The sequence below is a fragment of the Lygodium microphyllum genome, chromosome 11 (assembly GCF_053477565.2).
Source record: "Lygodium microphyllum isolate KBCC chromosome 11, Lygodium_microphyllum_v1.1.10, whole genome shotgun sequence".
NCBI lineage: Eukaryota > Viridiplantae > Streptophyta > Polypodiopsida > Schizaeales > Lygodiaceae > Lygodium > Lygodium microphyllum.
This window is the reverse complement of record NC_141145.1, coordinates 96,899,562-96,923,701: the sequence shown is the minus strand read 5'-3', so window position 1 is coordinate 96,923,701 and position 24,140 is coordinate 96,899,562. Positions and strand designations below refer to the sequence as shown.

At 44.3% G+C, this 24,140-nt stretch overlaps 1 protein-coding gene and 1 pseudogene across 1 annotated transcript in view; both read right to left on the bottom strand.

Moving 5' to 3' along the window:
- The window catches only part of LOC148029126 (small acidic-like protein), a 78,951-nt gene that overhangs the window by 36,794 nt on the left and 18,017 nt on the right, over positions 1 to 24,140 (bottom strand). The window lies entirely within an intron of this gene.
- LOC148029127 (uncharacterized) lies at positions 1,415 to 10,379 on the bottom strand (annotated as a pseudogene).

The following is a 24,140-nucleotide window of genomic DNA, read 5'->3' as shown; positions in this document are numbered from 1 at the left end:
CCTACAATTCATAACTTGGTCCACATCGACTACTACTAACATTTGGACTATACCAACATGTTGTAGTCTCAAGGCCGTTTGTCTAACATAAGTGGCAAAACTTCTACTTCTTCATTTGTGTGGCAACTCCCAAATCTCTTAATTTCTCTGTAATTTTATTTTCCAGCTTAGTTTTAAATTTCTTTGACAGGGCTTTACTATGCTTTTTATCATTAGATGACCCTGCATCTTTCTTTCTTTTATTCTTTTTATCTCACCTTTTCTTCTTGCTGTCCTCGTCTTCTGAATCATCTGACTCCTCCTCTGATTCCAATTCGAAGCTGCATTCCTTATCTTCATCCTCTGTTTCTAAATCTAAATCTTCCTCAGATTATAAACTATCTGCTTTAATTTTCTTCCTTGATCGGCTTAATCCAAGCCTTTTTTCCACTCTAGCTGCAGCTTGCACTAAATTATCAAAATCATCACAATATTGGCAACAACACTTCTAATTCTTCTATTCAACCCTTTAATAAAGTAAGCACTAGTCATTTCCATAGAAGGTTTGTCTCATATTGGTAAACTTCTTCAGCATAGTCAAGAATTTCCGAGCATAATCTTGCAGCTTCATTCTCTTGATTTTGCTCATCTACTATCTTGTCCAACTAGAACCTTTCCAAAAGCCTTTGCTTAAAGTCATTATAACCATCAAAATTATCCAATCCATAGCCACTAAACCAATCCATTGCCTTCCCATTGAGTGTTGTTGCAAACTGTTGTTTCTTCACATCATCATCAAAAACAACTCCATCTCCACTTGCAATCCATCTCATCTTGAACTATGCAATATGACAATCAAGGTATTGCTTTTTTCGCCTTAAAAATTTTGCTGCTTGAACTTTGGGGACCGGGGTTGATTGAACTATGCAAGGAAGTGTTGATGTTGTTTGCTTTCTTCTTCTCAATGGTGGAAACGAATTGAAGATCAACCTTTGATGACAAACTTCAGCTCGACCGAATAGTGCTCCTATACCAGCAATCAAACTTTGCAACCTTCTCTATAATTCAAGAGGTGGGGTAGTCATAAGCAACACAGGGCTATAAATGGGTGTGCTATATCCTCATCCCCTATATTCTCTAATTCTCACTCCTTTGGATCAGCACTCTGGTATTCATCAACATCTTGAATCTTTTCACTGCTACCATGATCTGAAGAGGCACCTCCATCTTCCCTGTGTAACTACTCTCATAATTTTTGTCATTGCCTTGCTTTGGATCTAGTCAATATTCTTGTAAGGAGCCTTTACATTCATACGAAGCAATGTTCCTTCAAAGATCTATTTACCATAACCTTCTACGTCTGAAGAAAAGACTATCTTCTTCCTTCTCTGAGGATTTCATCATTTCTAAGATCATCCTTAATCCCATGATTAACTCATGAGAAGCCTACAAGATCACCAGGTGTTGTTGCCTGTTTTATCACACTGAAAACAGATTGCAAAAGAACATCTTGAGTTGACAAAAAACAGCATGCCTGAAATCCTGATTCATTATCCACACACTTTTCAACAACATCTTGCACTTCTAACACAAAGACAGAACACAAATGATCACAACCATGCACAGACTTTCTTTCAATTATACATCAGTGAATATCATCTTGGAAATCCCAAAAGGCAAAAATATGGAACAATGTTCATAATCTCAAAAGGTATGACTTTCTACTAATAGTGGAAGTCCCAATGAAAGTGGAAATTTGCCAAATGTCAAGTTTGGACCCGTTTTACAGTACATGCGTGCATCTTCCATGTTGGGCTATTTTTCTCCCATTCTAGGCTGTTTGGGGCAGATTTGAGGGTGGTGAACTCAGTCATGGTTAGGGAGACAACTCCTGAAGCTTCAAGATAGCAAGATAACCTGATCTAGAGCAGATCTTGGGGCTGTAAACAGCAAGAAATCCTAAAAATGAGGTCATTGACTGTTGTTGGTGCAGAAATTAGGGTTTCAGACAACAGTAACACAACCAGCAGATGACCTGGATTTCTCTCTCTAAAACAGGAGGGGATTGCTGTTACAGCACATCCTTCGCATCAGATTGAAGGTTTCTCTCCCCTCTACTGTCCTCCCTCATCTCAACAAATCTGAAAACATTCAGCATTGTAGAATTCATAGCCAATTACCACTATAATTGGGGTCTATCAACTATCTCCAAAAAGTGTTCCATTGAATTTCAGCCATTTCTCCCTTTCTCTGGTTAAATTCCCAACAGATTGGCAGTCAACAGCAATGCATTTGCAGTCAAAACCCTAGTTTACAGTCACCTCAGAGTGTGTGCCCATTAAATGTTGAGATGGCAAGCTCAACACGTGTGGACATCGATGATAGACCGCCTAGCTAGATGGGTCCGCAGATCTACACTTAGTATGTCGGTGGTCATTATGATCCTCACATGGCCACTGACTTATCACTTATTATATTTAGTTTGTTGCACCTACCTACAGTTGGCATAGTTATAGCACCAGTCCATTATTATAGTAAGTTATGCACTATTTGACTTAGCAAGCCACTTTCCTTTGTGTTGTATCTTATCTATACTTTGTGTACATTGTATTGTGTGTGTAAGAAGAAGAAACCAACAAGAAAACGTTTTGGTCTCCATCTCTCTTCTTGCGTTCTTGAGTGAGCTTCCTCTTGTGTGTATGGTGTGTTTTCGCAACAGCTCAAGCAAGTCCCCCCATCACGCGATTCTTGACAATAAACACAATCCTAAAGATCAGAGCAGCTGCTGGAAATGAAGTATTTACAACAAATCTAGTGAAGATTGGAAATCCACATTAAAGTGGACCTGCATGCGAGTGTACTAGATTCAATTTGTACCCAAATTGTGTCAAAATCAAGGGAAGAAAATTGGATCTGGATACAGTTGGTCATTAGTGAAAGCCAAATGTATTGGAACTTGTGGAGAGATCAGTCTATATCTCAAAATGCTCCGAATTCAAGCAATACAAGTTAAAGAAATACCACAAGGTTTTCTAGCTTTGGGGCCAATCAGGCGTCGACTATCCAAGATTAATGTAGTAATGTATTAATTTCAGATTTATTTGAGAAGGTTGGTTTCATAGACCCACAAGGGTATGGGGGCCAATACAATGACAATTCCCAAAAACCAAAACAATAGACAACACCATCGATAATGAAAGCATAAAGAGGCCCAAAGGAGCAAAGGCACGCAAAGGGATGATGGAGAGCAGTCAAAGACCTCAAACCAGCAACCTATGTGGCATCACCTCAACCTCCTACAACCTCTACAAACACTCCTCTAGCTACACTCACAAACCAAAGATTCCACAACCCCAATTAGCAACAACCTTTCAAACAAAGACCGCACAACCTAGTAACTCAAGGACACTCCAAGATTGAGTCCTTAAAACTAACTCTGTCATAGGTCCACAACACACTCTAGAGAGTAAGCAAAAGGTGGATTACTCAAATGCACTCTTGAGAACTTTATCCTTGCATGCAGTAGCTAAGCTAGTGGAGAGGAGATTTTAAAATGTGTATACTAGGAGACAGCAGAGACAAGCATGGACAACAAAGCCACACTAATCTCAGAGACTCAAATGCATCCCTTGCGGATCCTCTTATGGAATGTACAAGGCTTCGAAGGACGACATTTCATAAGAGCACCACCTCTCGGGAAAGAGGACATCCCATTTTTGCGAGAAGCTTTTACCAAGACACAACAAGACTTACTAGGTAACTATGGGTTTCTCAAAGATTGAAGCAAGTGTTTGCATATGTGTCAAGGAGCAGTGAACACAAATGATACAAGACAAGGGTATCGTGGTTCCAAAGAGAGCCATATGGGTATCTATGAGAGTGCAAGATGTACTTAATGAAACTAATCATATATGCCCCAAATGGCTAGTGAGATATGAGACAATTTTGAACCACTCAAACCTTACCCCGATTTATTAGCAGATTGTACATTTCATGGATTAGAATCTGAGTTTTAGTCGGCACTTCCCTATTACATGATAAAGAGGGTTGAGACAAGTTGCCCTCATTTTGGGTGCTAATTTCTCAATTTTCCGACTAGTATTTGTGTGCCTAGTTTTTTTTGCCCAACAGATCATCCGCCTTGGTATTTTCTATGCCTATTTATAGATAGACCCTGTCCTCCACGATCATCACTTCATTTACTTCAATTGCTTCCTAGTGGAGAGAGGGAAATTGCGACCACTACCAAGATGACTCCGAGCCCAAGCCTTGCACTTTCTTGTGCCTTAGTAAATGAATTCCATTTTCCAAGCCTATTCTTCTTGGAGTCTTTTTGTTCCTTGCAATGTTCTTTCTTTTTGTGTTGAACTCATCTAATTCAACACACTTTTGTACAAAGATTATGTCAAATCAATGAGAATGAGACAATTGAAAGTAGCCGAGCTAGGGGAGAGGACATTTGGTAGTCATGGCAGTCCAGCCAGAGCAAAGGTGGCTTGGGATATCATCATACAACCTAGATCCAGAGGAGGATTGGGGATCATAGACCTAGATAGTCAGAGCAAAGCCTTATTGGTCAAGCTCATTGTTAGGGGTTTGCTTCAAGGTGAGGAGCCCTAGAAGAAACTTCTGATGGGGAGGCTAGAGGACTTGACACCTATACATGGAGGACCATGATTATCACGCCCGCCGATGGCGTCCGATGAGTACAATCCGATGGTAGTACGGTACTAATCGGACTAATAAATCTTGGACCTACGTCCGATGAAATAAAAAATGCATATAATTTTAAGTTTATGCTTAATGTTTGGACTTACAAGTTAAAAAATAAACTTAGAGATTCAAGCCAAAAATGCACAAGAGAGTTGAAACAAGACTCGAGAGTGTATTATGTAGCATGAATAATGAAACCAACAACTTTATTATGAGCCAGATGTGCAATCTCATACAAAAAGTATACAAAAATGGATCGAGATAAAAGCCATCATCCATGGCTCAATCAGAATCAAGATACATGATTACTCTAGGTACTCATATCACTCTCAGCATCGAAGATGGAAGCATCCTCGTCACTGCTTGAGGAGCCATCACCCTCCTCAACAAAATCACCCTCACTAATGACATTGTCCTCGTTATCATACTCCAGCTCTCTAAGCTCTAGGTGAGAGGCAGTGATAGGTATGTCCTCTTGGGCGGAACTAGGAGTACTTCTCGAGCCACTCCCATGCCTATGTAGCATCTAAGGGCCCCACAAGCTGTCAGAGTGCAGCGGTGCGGAAGCGTAGGACTGAGAGAGAGAGAACGCAGAGAGAGAAGAGAGAGAAAGAGACAGTGGACGATGAAGATCTGCTGTATAAAGAATGCTGAATACAAAGATATGCAGATATATACACGGGCGCAGTGCGCTGGACTGCGTGTCTCCACCTCGACGATGCAACCTGCTGTCCACCTCGAAGTCCGCTGCAGTCTGCACTGTCTGCTGTCTGAAATCTGTGAACAGAGACAGAATCTGCGCGTCACCGGTCTGTAATCTGCGAGCAGAGAAGTGTGCACCAGACTGCTGAAAGTGCCAGGTATAAATAGCCGAGAAACAGGGGAAATAGGGCGCCAGAAATAGCCAGGCGGCTGCATTAAATGCAGCCGACTGGCTGCTGCAGGTCGGACTGCCACGTGGCAGTCCGACTGTGCAGTCCGACTGCACCAGGCCACCTGCTGCCCTGTGCTGATCTGATCTCTAACACCCCCTCTCAGAGCCTAGGCAGGGCAGAAGCCTGAGGGATCTGGAATGTCGCCGAAGAAGAGCCTGAGGAAGCGCCTTCGTAAACAAATCCGCAAGATTGTCCTCCGTCTTGCAATACTCCACAGTGATGGTCTCATCCAGAAGCTTTTCTCGGATGAAGTGGTACTGAATCTCAATGTGCTTCGTCCGGGCATGAAAAACAGGATTCCTTGCCAAGGCAATGCAACTCTCATTGTCACATCGCAGCAATGTAGGACGAGTCTGGGGGCACCCAAGCTCCTCCAATAATCTCCGAAGCCACACAACCTTGCATGTGGTGGAAGACGCGGCCCGATACTCCGCCTCAGTAGACGAAAGGGCTACCGTGGGCTGCTTCTTGCTACTCCATGAAATAACACCTGCACCCAAAGTAAAACAGTAACTTGTAGTAGACCGCCTGTGGTCCACGTCACCGGCCCAATCCGAGTCGCTCCAACCTGCAAGTACAAGATCTGACCCATCTGTCCCTGCGGGGTAATGAATCCCTAAATCAGACGTCCCCCTCAAATATCGAAGTATCCTCTGAGCAGCCTGCCAATGCACCGTATTAGATTCACTCATGAACCCTGACAAGAGCCCAACAGCAAAACATAGATCAACCCTCGTGTTGAGAAGCCAAATCAAGGATCCAATCAACTGTCGATAGCGGGACGCATCCGCCAAAGGAGAAGCTAAATGAGAAGTGGCCTTCCAGTTCGGATCCATAGGAGTAGAGAGGGCCCGACAATCTTCCATCTCAAAAGACACCAAGAGCTCTTGTACATATCGCTGTTGAGAGATAAAGATCCCCCTCTGAGACTGATAAATCTCATGGCCCAAAAAGAAATGGAGTAGACCCAAATCCATCATCTCGAACGTCCGATGTAAAGCTGACTTCGTCTCCTGGACCTGCTGTGCAGCATCACCTGTGACAATCAAATCATCAACATATAATACAAACAGCACACAACCATCCTCGGAAGTGTGAACATACAGCTGCGAATCGGCCTTGGACCGCCGATATCCCAACTGAGATTGGAGGAACGAATCAATCTTCTCGTTCCATGCACGCGGGGCCTGCTTGAGGCCATACAAGGCCTTCTTCAACTTGTAGACTTTCCCATCTGAAGAACCAAAGCCAGGAGGCTGCTCAACATAGATCTCCTCCTTCAAATCACCATTCAAGAAGGCCGACTTCACATCCAACTGATAAACAGGCCATCTCCTATGGCCAGCCAAAGCAATAACAGCTCTAATGGTCGCCATACGAGCTGTGGGGGCAAAAGTGTCATGACAGTCAATACCTGGGCGTTGTGCAAAACCTTTAGCAACAAGACGAGCCTTGTGCTTATCTCCAATCACCTTCTTCTTCGGGGGGCGGGGCACGAGTGACCAAGTGCCATTCCTCTCAATAGCCTCCAACTCGGCTTCCATAGCTTTCTTCCATGGTGCGGACTGTAAAGCCTCCTTCACGGAGGTGGGCTCTCGATCCTGCATAACACGGGTCATCAAACAATAGTTGGAGCAAACAAGCTCCGTAGAATGTGCCTGGTGCCTCCGTGACCGCCGCGGACCATCCTGCGGTCCCCACTCCTCAGGAACCCCCTCGATCCCTGAATCACGGAGTGTGTCACGGGCCCAGCGAGGAGGAGGCCGAACCTCCCCTTGACATTCTCCATCAGCAGAAGACTCTGGAATATCCACCGGTGGTAACTCCTCAGAGGTGTCCGGTGGAACAGTAGACTCTGTGTCAGAAACAGAATCATAATCAAAAGGCACAGGCTCCAGTGGAACTATAGAAGGAGCCCAACTCTCCCCTGGATCTCCAAGAACGGGATGCTCCTCACCCGTTGAAGTAGCCGGAACCTCCACAAACCGCACATCACGGCTAGTGTAACTGCATGCAGTCCGACTGCACCAGGCCACCTGCTGCCCTGTGCTGATCTGATCTCTAACACAAGCATCACGAGCAGCCAATATGGATGCCAAAGTAGAAGTTCCATTGCTACCGGCACGAGGGTGAATAACAATACGAGCACACCGTGCATGAGTGCGAGAGACTCGCCGGTCTATCTCCTCGAGCTCCAAGTAAAGCTCCCTAAAGATTTGCTCCTCCTCCAAGTCTCTCTCGCGAGTCACACTTTTAAGTGTACTAGGGGAGAGCTTGAGTGAATTTACATTTATCTATACATTTAAAGAATGAAGAACTTAGATTAAACAAGTAAAACTTCTTTAAATATATTTCATAATCTATGAATAAAGTTATGAACTAAAAAGTATAAAAATTAGATATACGATACATATCTTGCCATAGACATCTCATGCATATTGCGTAGCATGCGTAAATTGGAGCGACAATAAATTAGTTGCTCCAATTGTCGTGTGCTAAGCTTGTTACGAATTTTGGTGTGCACGAGGGAATAGGCGGACCAATTCCTCTCATATACATCCGACGAACAATCCTAAACCATGTGAAGAAAAAGTAAGTTTAAACTTTAAGTTTGCAAGTTCTAAGTTGTAACTAGAATTAAATGAAAAAAGAGAAGAGATTTTCAAACCTATGCAAGAATGCGTAAGGCCACTCTTTGAAGGTGAGGCAATTGATAGCCAAATGACTCCCACCAAAAAAGGGGCTTCACCAACGATTCCCCGCTTCCAACAAATGGTAGATGCGAAACCGGTACCCCTTTGATCGCTATAATTAATGAGCTCCTGGAGAAAAGCACCATGGTGCTCTTCCGCCAAAGCCTTTGAAAGAAAGGCATCACGATCGGCAAGGACATTGGCATCCATGAAGAGAGAGGGTTTTTTGAAAGCGGGATGCAAAAGTGTCGTAAACCCATGTATGGGTCGCTTCATCCACTCATCTTTTCTTTGTCAAAAAGAGAATGTCATCTCTTTTAGGGGTGGTATCCAAGATATCACTACAGTAGGTGTAAGATGATAGAGATTTAGAGGGAGATTTAGAGGTGAAATTTCAAAAGAAAGTGTGAGACAATATGAAATATAGATTCTAAAACTAAAAAGAAGCATGAATCATTAAAAATAAATAAAAATAAAAACAATACCATGAAGAAGAGGCCTCCCCATCCAAGATGGTCGATGACTATATCTCCTCCATCGCATCCGCCATAAGATGATAGAGGAGGCCAATAGTAGCCCCCTTCATGTCCGTCATGCAAAGCACCTTGTAGATGGGAGTGACAGCAATGATAATGCCCCTCACATCCACCCAAAATTCCTTCTTTAAGCAAAGCCTTTGAATAGCCTTTGCTTCCACTTGGCTTGATGTGGACTCCCCTTCAAGCCATTCCTTAAACTCATCTGACACAACTGTTTTTTGTAGCTTGTTGCAAACATCATAGAGACGCTCGAGGAGAAGCCACATGGCCCCAAGCCGAGTCTTCGAGGGCTTTTTCAACTCCAAGTCCGAGTATGAGCGATATATCGCAAGAACTCGGACCTTGGAGTTAACAAAGCCAACGATTGTGCAAGCATCGTTGACAATCCTCACCACCCACTCCAACTTGCCTATATCTTCCATAAGAAGATCTAGATAATGTGTAGCGCATGGTATCTATACTATGGACGGAAACTCAGCCTCAAGTTTCCACCCCATAGATGTACAATTCGAGGCATTGTCTGTGACAACTTGCACCACATTTTGCGGCCCAACCTACAAAATTATACACAATGAAATTAGAATAAATTTGGGAGGTTAAAAGAAGAGATTACAAAATAATGGATTTAGAAGTATTACCTCAATGATGGCTTGTCGTATGTGGTGATACATCAATGAGCCCGTGATTCTCCTTCCCCTTGTGTCTGCATCCACCGCTCGTAGAAAGTATGTGCCAAGTGGGCAAGAGACGAGGATGTTGATGATCCCCCTTTTTTTGTGGTCACTCCATCCATCGGATAGGATAGAGCATCCATACTTCGCCCAACCGGTACGCACGTGCTCAAGGGACTTATCAATCCTCTCTCTCTTCTCATCAAGTTTCTTGGTACGCATGTCATTGTACGTGGCACTGTACCATCTCTCGCATGGACCAACAGCGGCAATGGCTTTCACCATCCACTTCCATCAATCCACTTTGAGAATATGGAAAGAGAGATTGTACTCAATTATGATGCGTGCAATCTCTATTTCCGCTTGTCTTTGCCTCTCCTTGAGAAAGAAGAGAGGACCGAAAACTTGCCCCGTTGCTTGGGCAAGAGTGGCTTGTCTCTTGGGCATAGGTGCACCACTCGAATGGCTTTTTCTAGATAGGATAGAAGAGGCCCCTCCAATGGAGGAAACCGCAACAGTTGAAGAGGGATTGTCTTCCGCATCCAAGACCTCATGATCGGGAGAGATCACCTCCTCACTTGCCCTTGAAAGGCCTTTGCGTCACTTCAATGGCAAGTATTTTCGACGACAATCTTCACAGACATCGTCGGGAATACCAAGGCATAGTGTAGCTTCCCCTCCTAATTTGCAAAGGTGAATGAGAAGGCGAGTGACGGATGAGATTTGGAGCTTTGGGCAATACTTGCATTGCCACTTGCAAGTGTTGGATTTCTCCTTCACTCGTTCGAAGTAGGCACAATGCAAGTGAAAAGCCTCATGGAGAGAGGGTGCCATTGATGATGTATAGAGAGAGCCTAGAGGGTCACGGATAGAGGGTGAGATGATTGAAGAAAGGAGCGGAAAGAGTAGAGAGCTTGAAGGACTAGAGAGCTTGAGGGAGTAGAGAGAAGCTATAGCTTGATGAAGGAGAAGGTTGGAACTTGGAAGGGTTGAGAGGTTAAGGAAGGACTCAAGGAGAGAGCTTGAGAGAGCAGGAAGGATGGAGAGCTTGAAAGGAGTACGAGGGGTGGAGAACTTGAAAGGATGAATGAGATGGTGGGGCAGGGGAGATTTTATAGAAAGGGAGAGTGCTTTGAAGTTTAGGGTTGGCCCTTGGGGGGGGGAGAGAGAGAGAGAGAGAGAGAGAGAGAGAGATAGAATCTTTAATCTTTTCTCTTGAGTCTTTGTCAGAAAGACATAAAGAAAAGAAACGTAAGAAAGAAAAGAAAAAGAAAAAAAAAGGTAAGAAAGAAAAGAAACGTAGGAAAGAAAAAAGAAAATAAAGGTAAGAAAGAAAAGAAAAACGGGCTTGGCCGCTTGAAAACGGTCAAAAAAGTGACCGTTTACAACTTTATTGGCCGCAAGGCCCAAGCGTAACGGTCACTGGTGACGAGGCGCAGTCGGACGGGCCGCAGGAAACGGACTGGCCGGGTGATGGCGGGGCGCAGTCGAACGGGTGACGAAGCGTAGTCGGACGAGTCGCAGGGAATGGACCGAATGGGTCCGAACGGAACCGAAAGCAATGGACGGGACAAGACGGGTCGGACGGGTTGACCCGTCCGTCGGACGTGGACAACCTTATGGAGGATCATGGCAACCTAGCATTCACCAGATATTTCAGGAGATCAACACCAAAGATTTAGGGAGGAGCTTCGAGGTCAAATTTGCAGCTGCTTGGAGCTTGGAGATCTGTATCTCCAGGGCTCCACCAGCTCCCCTCAACTACTATTGAAGAGAAGAGGAGACAGCCTCTTCTCTTTAATCATTATTTGAGATTAGAGTCAGGCCACACAATTGGGCAGCGTACACACTTATCATGGGAAAGATTCTCTTTATAGGTCGCTCCATCAGTGGGGGAGTGGTTTGCATTTCAGGAGTTACCACACGAGACCCAAAGGCAGAGATTACATGGTCTTAGGGGAGCCAGGGCTATGATTGAGGCCGTAATGGAAGGGGTTCCACCAAATTGGCAAATTGAAACAGCTTCCTCTTAGACTTGGATTGGTCTTTTCTCTAGAGCAGATATCCTTCTAGTAGTCATTGGATCTAGCAGAGACAGGACATTTACTTTCACAGTTGAGAAGGATGGCCGCCTCGAGCGAGAGGACCTTGACCTTACAGCACTCAGTGGCTGCTCCAGGTAGAGAATCAAAGTAGTGGCACACTCTCAAAGAAAATGGCACATAGACCCACACCAACCACTTGTCTTATAGATGGATGGAGATATTGGGCATACCAGAGAAGGCCTCTACAGAGACTTTAGTGGGATTCAAGAGAGTAGGTGTGGAGGGATCCCTTTCTTGATAGGCCATCCAACATCCCCTTCTTTGGCTACAATACTAGATTGGGACGGAGGATACAGATGAGTAAGATTAGAGCACAGCCTGCAGCCATCCCTCATTGGCATAGAGAGGGAGTCTTAGATGAGTTCCTATACAACTTTTGGAGGTGGCTACATGACAGCTTTAGGCCCAAGAAGATCTCTCTCTTTCTATGGCTTCTAGCCCATAGGAGTTCAGCAGTTGACACTTGGCTTGGATATAGTAGGGACCCAATGGCTTGCGCGCAATGTGGTGAGCCAGAGGAGACTCGGAGACATTGCCTATGGGACTGTCCTAGAGCCCAAGAGATTTGGAGGAGAGCTCTTAGGATAGTATTCCATGGTACAATAGAGTCCATGGTGGCAACATGGGGGACTACAACTTGGGTCACAGACAGAGGTCTAACATGCGGCTATGAGGACACTCAAGGGAGCATTTCTTTTCTCATCATTTGACAGCATCTGAGTAGAATCCCTACCCCAGACTACTCACAGACACAGTGGACTCAGGGACATTGTCATAGATGGGAGCTGATTTCCAGCATTATAGCTTGGTACATATGGACTGCGAGATGTAGCCGGGTCATTGATCCTCCAGATATACCCACTAGGGAGTCTTTATCGAGGATTTGGACAGAGATAGTCCATACTCTCCATGGGAGATGGGAGAGGTTGCAGGGCAGCTCTGAGAGGATGAGGAAGAAAAGAGAGGCTTTCCTGAGGATTTGGGATTCAGACACCTTTCACAATACCCCTCAAATGGTCTAGCACTTTAGCCCACCAAATTGGTTGTTTACACAACCACTGTATCTATGATGTACTCAATTACTCTTCACAGAGTTTCTTGCACTTTGTATTTACCTTAGGGGGACTTTCTCCAAGGTGTTATTAATAGAATTCTCTTTTCTTGGAAAAAAAAATGACATTTGGTAGTCACTCGTATGTCTATCTTGAGAAGCATCGTCCAAAACCCTTAGGATTGATAGACTTTGCTAGTCAGGGCGGCTTCTGAGTCTACCTTGCAGCTGAACATCCAACCATGACCCACTAGGATCGACATAAGGGACTTACGAAACCTAATAGTCTCTACCAGCTTTCTAATGCCCAGCCATGAAGATCACATTGTAATGGCTCAACCCCTCTGTCCGTAAGGCATAATCTCAACTCCGGTCCCCTAAAACAATGCATAGTTAGGTTCTAAGACACAAACCCTAGACAATCAACATTCGGCTTTATTCCTGTTTTCCATCTTTTAGAAAGCACACGACTAGTCAGGTCCACCCATCCATCGAATAGCGTTAGTGTAATAACCATCCACCCACTTTCCATGCACACACCTGGCGTGCTTAATTATTTAATTAAGTTCTACCACATTGTTAAATATATAAAATCAACTTCCTTAATTATTCCTTTAAATAGTGTTCATTGAGCGCATTTAAACATATACACAAAAACAATGAAAGCAATCCTTTCAAAACACTAAAGGCATTAATCTTTTCAAGAATCCACTCTCTTCTTTTGAGCAATAACTAGTCCATAATTTCCAGGCTCCCAATGTGCACCGCATCGTACATAATTTTAGTTCCTCTTATATTTACTCATCGTCTCCAGTATTGCGTCTAAGACTTCAGCCACTATTGGGCATTCACTCTACCATACGTTTCACATCTTCATTAAGCACAACACAAGTACAGTAAAGGGTGTTACTTCAAATGTTTGCATCATTAATTTGGTTTCTACTCTCATAGAACCATATACCAAAAATTCTACTCTCCTCCTAGAGCAATAACCAACCCATAATTTCTAAGCTCCTGATGCTCTTCACATCATACTCATATGGATTTTTTCTCCACAACTACATAACTACCCCTCCCTTACCAGGGCCCTCTCATTATGAGTTGCCACCATAGGAGGGAACCTTCCGTACAGAACCTTTCCCACCATGTATCCTCTCTTCACCTCGAGGTCTCTCCAACACCAACCCTACGCACTATGTCTGCCAAAGATTATTTCCCTGTCTTAGGACTAGTTTGAGTATTACTACCAAAGCCCCTTTGGTTCTCAACCCCCTTTGGTTCGCATGTTTAACCCTTTGTTAGAATTTGCCAATTCTATGGGCACTGCCCAATGTTTTAGTCTTTAGTTCTTTTTCAATTCTTAGTGTGAACACAACTAAAGTTATAAGTTATGTCACCACTCTTAGAGTTAGAGTCAATAAACTCTGGTTGAGTTAGAGTTAGATCTAGCTCAGATCTATCTTGTACCTTTCATTCTTATTCTTTTAGTTCAGCAAGTACACTACTCTTTTCCTTTAACACACTCTCGTTGTCTCTCTTTTTCCTCCTCCATAACTGGCTATCATTTTCCAATATCTGGTATCAGAGCAGGTTTTGCGCGCGGATTCAGTTCATTGCTGTCAGCCAGCTCTCTGCCCGAGGAAGAGAAAGACGAGCTGCTGTTGTTTTCAACCTGTGCGTACCCCTACGCGTAGTCCTATGTGCAGTCCCGTATGCAGCCTGCATGCAGCCCGAGGAGCTACTGTTTTGGAGGAGCTGCTGCTGTTTTCAGCTCTGCCCCTTATTTTCTCACCTCTGCTTGCCATATTCTCAACCCTGCTTGCGATTTTCTGCAAATCCTAAAAAGTGCAGAAACCCTAATTTTCAAATTTGGGGTTTTTTTGAAATTTCTGCAATTTCCCATCCATTTTGGCCATCTCTTTCTGAATCTCAGCTCGTCCTACACAAAATTTGGGGCTTTTGTCAATTTTCACTCCTGGAGTTCAAATTGACAACAACCAATTCGAACAAATGTCACAATTTCTTTGACATTCCCGCCAAAACTTTTGGGGCTTTTGTCCGATTTGCAGTCCCACATGCGAATCTTCATTGAAACGCCGACATTGCACAATTTCATCAACATTTATGCAAGAAATTTGAGGCTTTTGTCCTAGTGGCACTAGCACGCATCACGAGGAAGATTCCAGCTTCTGTTCACTGTTGGCATGTACCCCGAGGTGACATTACTGTAGAAATTCAAGCTGTGAGGTACAAATTTATTCAATTTCTTTAAAATTTTAGAAAGAAATTTGGGGCTTTTGCCCGACACACATTCCAAGGCAACAAACAAGTAGTACAACAAATTTAATTGCTATTACAATCAAATTGAGCAGAAAATTTTGGAAAAATTTAGTAAATTTTGGTAAGAATCGGCATTAAGTTGCTGTGATTCGTACTTTTGAGGGCACGTATGACGAGGCAAGTGTGGTACACCAGTGCATTGCGGTTATTTCTTGGATGAGTGCTGATTTGGGTCGAATTGGGCACACAATGGCATTTATGTGACAATTTGGTACTTGTTGCATAATCCCTAGGGGATTTTTGGTACTCTGAAAAGTACAATCTATACTTAAGAAGAGAAGTATTTAGCTGCAAATTTTTGTCCATTACTAACAGCATGCAACGTAAACAGACTAATGATCAAAGCAACATTCTTGGTGTCCGCACTCAGGAGGAGAAACTTAATCGATCAAACTACCCATTGTGGAGTTTTATGGTCTGCAACCTTCTTGTTGCGAAGGACTTGTGGGACTATGTTACAGGTGATTTTCAACAACCAAGAGGTCTTGCACCTCAAACACCTCAACATAACGCTAGAGGACAAGCTGCTAGTGTTGCTACCCCTCCTCCCCCTCCTACCGAGGATTAGAGGAGATGGGACTCAAAAGATGCACATGCACTTTCTTTGATTGCATTTTCAGTGAAAAGATCGATCATTCCACACATCCGGTCTTGTAAGACTTCAAAATCAGCATGGAATGTACTTGATCATATGTTTGTAGTACGTAACGAGGCCAAAATATCTTATCTCCGTAGAGAGTTGGCCAATGTGAATATGGATAAGGGTGATAGCATGACAAATCACCTTACTCATACAAGATTTGTGTGAGCAACTGCTCAATGTGGATGAAATCACTCAGGATGCTAAATTGGTAAACATCACACTGAACTCTCTTCTAGAGTCATATCTTGGTTTCCAAATCTCTTTGATGTTGTCTTTGAGAGGGGGCCAACAGTCCCTTACATTTGTGGAGTTGGAAGGCCTCTTGTTGCAAGAGGAACAAACTCGAAAGAATGTTGCATTGCGTTCACAAGATGTGGCTATGCTTTCCAAGTTCAAAGGCAAAGGAAAAGTCAAGCAAATTGCAAAAAACCAACAAAAGGGTGATACTGGACAGCCATCAAATAAGGTTGTCCAAGACATAGAAAAGTCAAAAAAAAAGGGGAAATGTCATTATTGCAAGAAGCCAATTAACTATATTGATGAATGCCGTAAGAGATTAGCCAAAGAGAAAAAAAAGGACTCCGATTTGGCTATCCAAGAGACATCAACCAGCAAGTCTACTAATGGTGATGCTTCAGCCAATTTTGTGGAGAACTATGCATTTCTCACTTGCAGTTATTATTCTTCAATGGCTAATTCAACATTTAATGCTGCTAAAACACAGTAAACATGCTATTTTGACAATGAAGCTTCAAAGCACATCACTTCTAGGAAGTGTTTGTTTTCCTCTTTGCATTCAACCCCTGTTGGGAAGCGTATTACATGTACAAACAACAACAGTTATGATGTTTGTGGCATTGGGACAATCACTATTACTACTACAGATGGTTCTGACTTCATACTTCTAGATGTCTTGTTTGTGCCTAGCATTACAAAGAACTTGTTGTCTATCTCTACTTTTAAAAAGCATGGCTTTCAAGTCATCTTTGAAGATGACAAATACATTGTTAGAGACAGGGAGATGGATTATGCACTCAAGCTACCTAGGATCCTGTATAAGGGCTTGTTTTTCTTGGATAGCTATGGTGCACAATCTCATGATGCTCTGGCAGTCACTACTCTATCACCCACTATGCAAAATACCGAGCTATGGCATGCCCGCTATGGACATATGAGTTTTGGGAGTTTGATGACCCTTCAAAGGTGCCATGTGGTAGATGCATTGCCTCCAGTGGAGACTCCACCTCCTCAAGCATGTGAGGGATGTATTTTAGGCAAGATACACAGATTTGCCTTCAAAAAGAATGGTGCAATTGCGTGCTGTCCGAAAATTGCAACTTATTCACTCTGAGATTCATGGTCCCATAAGGGCACGTGCACTTGGAGGTCATCTTTACTTTGTTACATTTATTGATGACTACTCTTGGTATACATGGATGTACAGGCTGAAAGAAAAATCTGATGTGTTTATGCATTTTAAACATCTTGTTGCAAAGCTTGAGACTGAAACTGACTTGAAAGTGCAAACACTTCGCATGGATAGAGGGGAGGAGTACATATCTCGTACTTTTGAGACATTTGCTTGATCATGGCATTACACATCAAGCCACTATTAGAATGACTCCTCAGTAAAACGGTGCTGCTAAAAGGAAGAACCGCACTCTTGTGGAGATGCCTCATTGTATGCTCAAAAGCAAGGGGCTACATCATAAATTTTGGCTAGAAGGCCTTCAGTGTGCAAATCATGTGTTGAATTGTGCATCCACTAAGGCACTTAAGACAATCACCCCATTTGAAGCTTGGCATACCAAAAAACCCAAGGTTCACTACTTTCAGGTATTTGGTTGGATAGCCTATGCACATGTTCTGAAGGAGCTTCGTGGGAAGCTTGATGACAAGGCTATAAATCGCATATTTATTGGCTACAGTTCGGAAAGCAAGGGCTATCGTTTGTATGATCCACACACAAAGAAAGTTTTTGTTAGTAAGAATGTCATATTTGCTGAAAATGCTACATTTTTGCACAAATGGTGGTAAAAGGCTATGCACAGAAGAAGGGCATAGATTATGAAGAGAATTTTGCTCCTACATCCCATATAAGTATGGTGAGATGTGTAATTGCTATGGCTGCAAATTATGGTTGGAAGGTATATTAGTTGGACATTAAGACAGCATTCTTGAATGGGTATTCGCATGAGGATGTTTATGTGTCACAACCTCCAAGGTTTGTGGTTAAGGGGAAAGAGCACATGGTATGCAAGCTAAACAAAGCTTTTTATGGTCTCAAACACGCTCCTTATGCATGGTACTCTAAAATCGACGCATATTTTGTTAGCCTGCTCTATTTCATTCTCAGTCTGTCATCTCCTGGTTGTGAGCTCCTGTCAGAGTCTGGCAGGAGACAGAGGAGCTCTGTCAATTTATGTGTTGCTGTTTTTTGTGTGCATTCTCTTCTCAGGTGGCAATCAGCCTTTATTGGCTGCTTTTTGTGCCAGTCAGCCAGCTTTTGGGCCAGTCGGCCAGTTTTGGGGCTAGGGGGCTATTTATAGCAGCCCCCCCCCATCAGTCCTATATTCTGTCTTTCAGGTTCAGCGCAGTCTCTCTCCTCTCCCACTCCGGCATCGGTTCTGCCCTTGTCTCTAGCCTGATCTAGTGCCCTCACTGACGCTTCGAGCTGCGTGCAGGGACTGATCAGTCCATTTCAGAGTATTCAGCATCCATTTCAATCAGTGCAGATCTTCTTCCTTCATTCTCTGCTTTCTCTCTGTCTCTCCTCCGTGTTCGTGTCTTCTTCTTCCGTTGCGCACTCTCACATGGTATCAGAGCCAAAGGAGAGTACACGGAGCTGAGATCTACGCGGGAGAATACCCACAACCTTGCGTTTGCTGGTCAAGACGTCTCCAACAGCTGAGGCGTCACCTTCTGCACCATCTCCTTGATCAAAGCGGCCTGTTTTGGTGTCAACCTACTTGCGTTTGCTGCTGGCGTCATCCCCAAATTTGCGTCTCCAGCTTGGGCAGCCCTCCTCTAGCTGGGCGACACTCCACCAAGCTGCGTTTTCAGCTTTTGTGGCTGCGTTCAACCTCTGGCGGCACTCCTCCAAGCTGGCGACCTCATTTCTACTTGCGTTTTGAGGTAAGAGGTTGTTTTTTTGTGGTGATTGCATCGTTAGCACTTGCGTTTGACATCATCCTTGCGTTCTGTGCAAGGCGGCCAGCTCAGGAGCTTCTGGTGTTTGTGTTTCGGCACCGGCAACCTTCCCTTGTTGTGTTTTGGTGTTTGCAGATATCGAAGATGTCTTACCAGTTTTCAGGCTTTGACGACTCAGAGGATGATCTCCTCTCTCATCATTCCTCTGAGCGGAGACGCGATTATCAGCCGTTTCGACGACGGGAGGAGACTCCTCGCACTCGTCCCTCTTCAGTCCATGCATCTCAGAGGGTTCCATCTACCGTGAAGGTTCCATCCGTGAAGACTGCTTCCGATGTCCGGATGCCTTCCTTGATTCCCTCTATACAGGTGCCTATTCTCCCTTCCTTTCCGAAGGAAGATAAGTTGGATGGTTCCAACTACTCCCTCTGGTCGTGCAAGGTGGAGTGCATCCTCGATACATTCGATCTATGGGAGCTTGTTTCTTCACCCATCGACCGTCCCCCCGTGGATTCATCAGATGGAGCCTCTATGGACCGTGCAGCCTTGTGGGATAGGCTCAACACTCGAGCCCGTTCCTTTCTTTTTATGAGTCTTCATGACTCGGTTCTTGTACATGTTCACAGGTTAAAGACCACGGCGGAAGTGTAGAAGAAGCTTGCGTCTTTGTATCAGCATAAGGCATCTTTGTATCAGCATAAGACGTTTGCCCACAAGATTTCTTTGGAGAAGAAGTTGCGAATGCTCAATCTTGATGATTCTTCTTCTCTGAAGGAGCACATCACGAAGATGGAGGACATGCGAGGCGAGCTAGCCTCTCTTGGTCGTGTGATATCGTCCGAGGATATGGCGATGATTCTCTTGACTCGGCTGCCATCACCCCGATATGATGTCTTCTACACCAGCCTCATCACCTCGAGGACCCGCGAGAAACTCCTATAGGAGGAACTTTCCCCGCTTGTCTTGGAGCATGACGAGCGACTCAGAGAGGTGGGAGCCAGTGGCTCCACCAAGGCTTTTACTGCAGGTACAGGTGGCGGCAACAAGAAGAAGAAGCAGAAGGAGAAGGCCAAGGACAAGAAGGAGGAGGACAAGAAGGATGCGAAGGAGAAGAAGCCCAAGTGCCCACACTGTGGGAAGGGCACTCATCCCGAGGAGAAGTGTTGGCAGAAGTACCCCCATTTGAAGCCCAAGGAGAAGGACTTGAAGGCGGCCCCAGCCACGACAGAGTCTGCGTTTGTGCATGTCTTTGTTGTGAGGAGGATACAGCCCTAGCTTCTACCACTCAGGAGAAGCCTTGGCTCGTGGACAGCGGAGCATCTTCTCATATGATCTTTAGACAGGATTGGCTTCAGGATCTTCGTTCCAGAGGGGGCACTGTCACCATTGGTGACAACTCTATAGTTCCTGTTCGAGGCGTGGGGACTCTACCTATGTTTTCTGACATGCGGTCTTCTTCCGCCCAAGTTCTTTATGTACTTGATTTGGGCTTTAACCTATTGTCTGTGCATGGTCTTACTCAGCTAGGTACCCGAGTCATTTTTACATAGGGTGATGCTCTTTGGACAGGTCCACAGGAGGGTGGGCTTTATAAGCTCGCAGCCTTGGCTGCGAGGGCTTCCCACGATCTTGGGCTGCTTTGGCATGCTCGTTATGGTCATTTGAACCTTGATTCTATTCGGCGGCCTTCTCGGAGGAAGATGGTGGAGGGACTTCCAGGTTTCCCTCCTCTTCACACTTTATGCCCTAGCTGCTTGAGGGGCAAGCAGCATCGGCAGCCTCACCCACAGGTTGCTTCTAGAAGGGCTACTTCTCCGCTTGAGTTGGTTCACACCGACCTTTGCGGACCTATAAGCACGGCCTCCCTTGGGAAGGCCAAGTATTTGATATTGATTGTGGACAACTTCAGTCGATATGTGTGGCCTTATTTCTTGGAGTACAAAAGCGAGGCGTACTCCCGTTTCTGCGAATGGAAGTGTTTGTGGAGACACAAACAACTTCCAAAGTTCGTGGCGTTCGACCTGATCACGATGGCGAGTTTCTTCTCACCTTTTCTCTCAGTTTTGCAGGGATCACAACATTCGAGTGGAGTATTCCCATCCGAACACACCATCTGAGAATGGTGTGGTGGAGCGTGCGAATCGGACCATGGTGGAAATGGCCTGATCTATGCTGGAGCATAGGAGTCTTCCTCATTTCCTTTGGGGTGAGGCGGTGGCTACAGCGGTGTATATTCGCAACTGCTCTCCGACTTCGGCATTACAGGACATGACTCCCTTTGAGGCTTTCTTTGGGAGGAAGCCTTCCGTGTCCCACTTTCGCATCTTTGGATGTGATGCTTTTGTCCATGTGGCCAAGACGAAGAGAAAGACGAAGCTCGACTCTAAGTCGCGACAGCTTATCTTCGTGGGCTATAACACGACCACGAAGGGATATCGGCTCTACGACCCGACGACACGGAAGATTGAGGTGAGCAGGGATGTGATCTTTGATGAGGCTTCGGCCTCCGACAATCCGGTTGATGGTTCTATTACAGGTGCTTCTTCGACATCGACGGACCCCCCCCCCCCCCCCCCACCTTCTCTCCCTTCTCTTCCTTCCAGGATACCTCCTAGCACCCCTCCTTCTTCATCGACTTCTCCTCCTCCCATTCCTCCTTCTACTTCGGCTTCCCCTCCCCCTTTGGCGGATATGACTCCTTCTTCTTCGAGTTCTTCCACCCCTTCAGTCTCCCCTCATGTCACAACTCTATAGAAACAGAATCTGTATCCTTTTTCATTAATTTGTCTATATAATGATTTATTAAATTTGTTTCCTTTGCACTAATTAGATATAAAGAAAAGTGCATTGGAGTTGGCCACTGATGAGTGGTCATAGGTTATGGTGGACCCACGCGGTGGGTTAGAGAAAAGATAGTTCACACTTCCACCTATATGGCCGATTGGGCGCCTGTGACCAGAACTCACGTATATCAGGGTTAGACTCACACACAGAAAGAATTGATGCCTTGAAGTGTGGGCTAGATTCGCCGGAACAGACATTTACAATCAACAAGATGGCATGATCATGAAATGCTTGTACAAAGTGCATGTGTGGGCTGAAAGCTTGAAATGCACATTTCTTTGCATAGGAAAGTCACATGAAGATTCTGATACCGTTTTTGCGATGTACACGGAAAAAGCTTTCATATGACACCCATATTGGGGGGTCCCTAAATTTTAGGAGGTCCCTAAATTTTAGGAGCCTCGAATTAGCCTAAAAATGCTAGTCCTAAAAAATAGGGATGACATTCTAAAAATAGTAAATTCTGTACCCTGATTGTGCTTACTAAATTTGGTCGTTTCTATTCTTGACAGTATTCAGCCCAAAAAGGAAGGCCATAGAGAAGAGACAAGTGTCAAGACACTTGTCACACAAATTTCCAAGTGTCCCACCACTTGTCACATCTCATGACATGTGGCTGGACACTTGTCTTGTGCTACTCCACTTTCCCCTTTTGTACTAGCTCTTCCCTCTCCTATAAATAAGAGCTCGTTTTTCTTCATTCAGCATCATTTTTCTTTGCTGTAAACTCATGTACAGCACCCACAGATAGCCAAAAACTGGCCCCATCCATCCCCATCATCATCCCCCACTTCTCCATTATCAAATTCCTCCATATTCCCTCTTCTATCACTGCTGTTTTACAGGACAGCAAGCCTGTAAATTCATTACAGCACCTCCTTCTCGAGCTCTTTCTTCCATTTTAGCCAACAAGAAGCAAGCCCTATCCATGTACTGCTGATCAACGATGGAGAAAGGCTGATTTTCCCTCTTTCTTCTCTCATACTGTAAAGAAATCAGTTCTTATCATTGCATAATAGATAATGCATGTGTGTTTGTACATCTTTGCATGATCTTGTGAGAGTGAGAATTACTTCTCCTCACTCTCAGGTTGATTGTAACTGAGCTCTTCCCTAAGGGACTTGGGCTAAGCAAAAATACATTTCCTTCGGGGGGGGTTGCCCATCTTCAACCCTCAGTCTTGTCTCCATTACTTTTACATTTTCATGGCTGTAATTTTGTGAGTAAAATTCATTTTCAGCTTTAAGTGTTTATTCTCTTTTATATTAAATCTCGAAAACAAGCGAATATCATAATTGTTAAGCATACTACGTTGTTCGGGGCGTTTATAGTGGTATCAGAGCTTTGGCTCGGTCCTCACCCCAACACTGGTAGTGCTTACAATTATAAGTTTGTTTGCTGTCAGCCCTTGCATTGAGTGCTTGAGCATATTTTTATTAGAGTCTCAATGGATCAGTCGAGTGCTATCCTTCAAGCCATTCAAAGTCTTAGAGAGGAGAATCAGCAAATTCGTGAGCAACTTCTCAAACTAGAAAAAGTTGAGAATCCCAAAGAATTCAAGGAAAGAAGCCCATCTGCTTCAAGGAGACAAAGCCATACCAATGAAAGGAGCCGATCAAGAAGTGTAACTACTTCTAAAAGGCAGTCCCATTCTACTTCAAGACAAAGAAAGAGATCGCGTCGAAGCTCATCCTCTTCTTCAAAGTCATCTGGCGCCTACTCTGATGGACCCTCTTCTAGTGACGAAGAGTCACACCCTTCTCGTGGAAGACCTCATCATCGTCAAAGGCGTCGACATTCTTCACCCTTGTCTCAATCTTTATCCCCATCAAGCACTTCATCATCTTCAACCTCAAGATCCGGGCATGGACGAAGGCATAAGAAGAAGAAGAAGACTAAGTCACTATCTCAACTTGAAAAGAAGATCAAGTTCAGTATGTATGATGGTTCCCGAAATCCTGATCTTCTTCTGAAGTTTATTCGTCAATTTCAAATTTTGTATGGTCGTGACAAGTATAAAGAAAAAGAAAAGATTAAGTTTGCAGCTTTACATTTGACCGACTTAGCCCATACTTGGTGGACGGGGTTGGAATATGATCATGCTGCCCCAAAATCATGGTGGTCCTTTGTTCGCATGATATAAAGCCAATTTCTTCCTGTTCATTTCAAAAGAGATGTAAAAATGGAATGGGATCAGCTTTGGCAAAGGAAAAATGAGTCACTTGGTGACTATACCAAGAGATTTTGGGAGCTACTTTTGAAGGTCCAACATTTCAAGAAGATCAACAGTTCGGAAAAGCTTAGGAAGTTTCAAGGAGGTTTGCATTTTAAACTTCGTACTGCTCTTAATCATTATCATTGTTCTAGTCTCAGGGAACTCATTGACCATGCTGAGACATGGGAAATGGAGCACAATGGCAACAAATCATTCCAAAAGAATGATAAGAAGAGAGTAGCTGATGATGAGGAGTATTCAG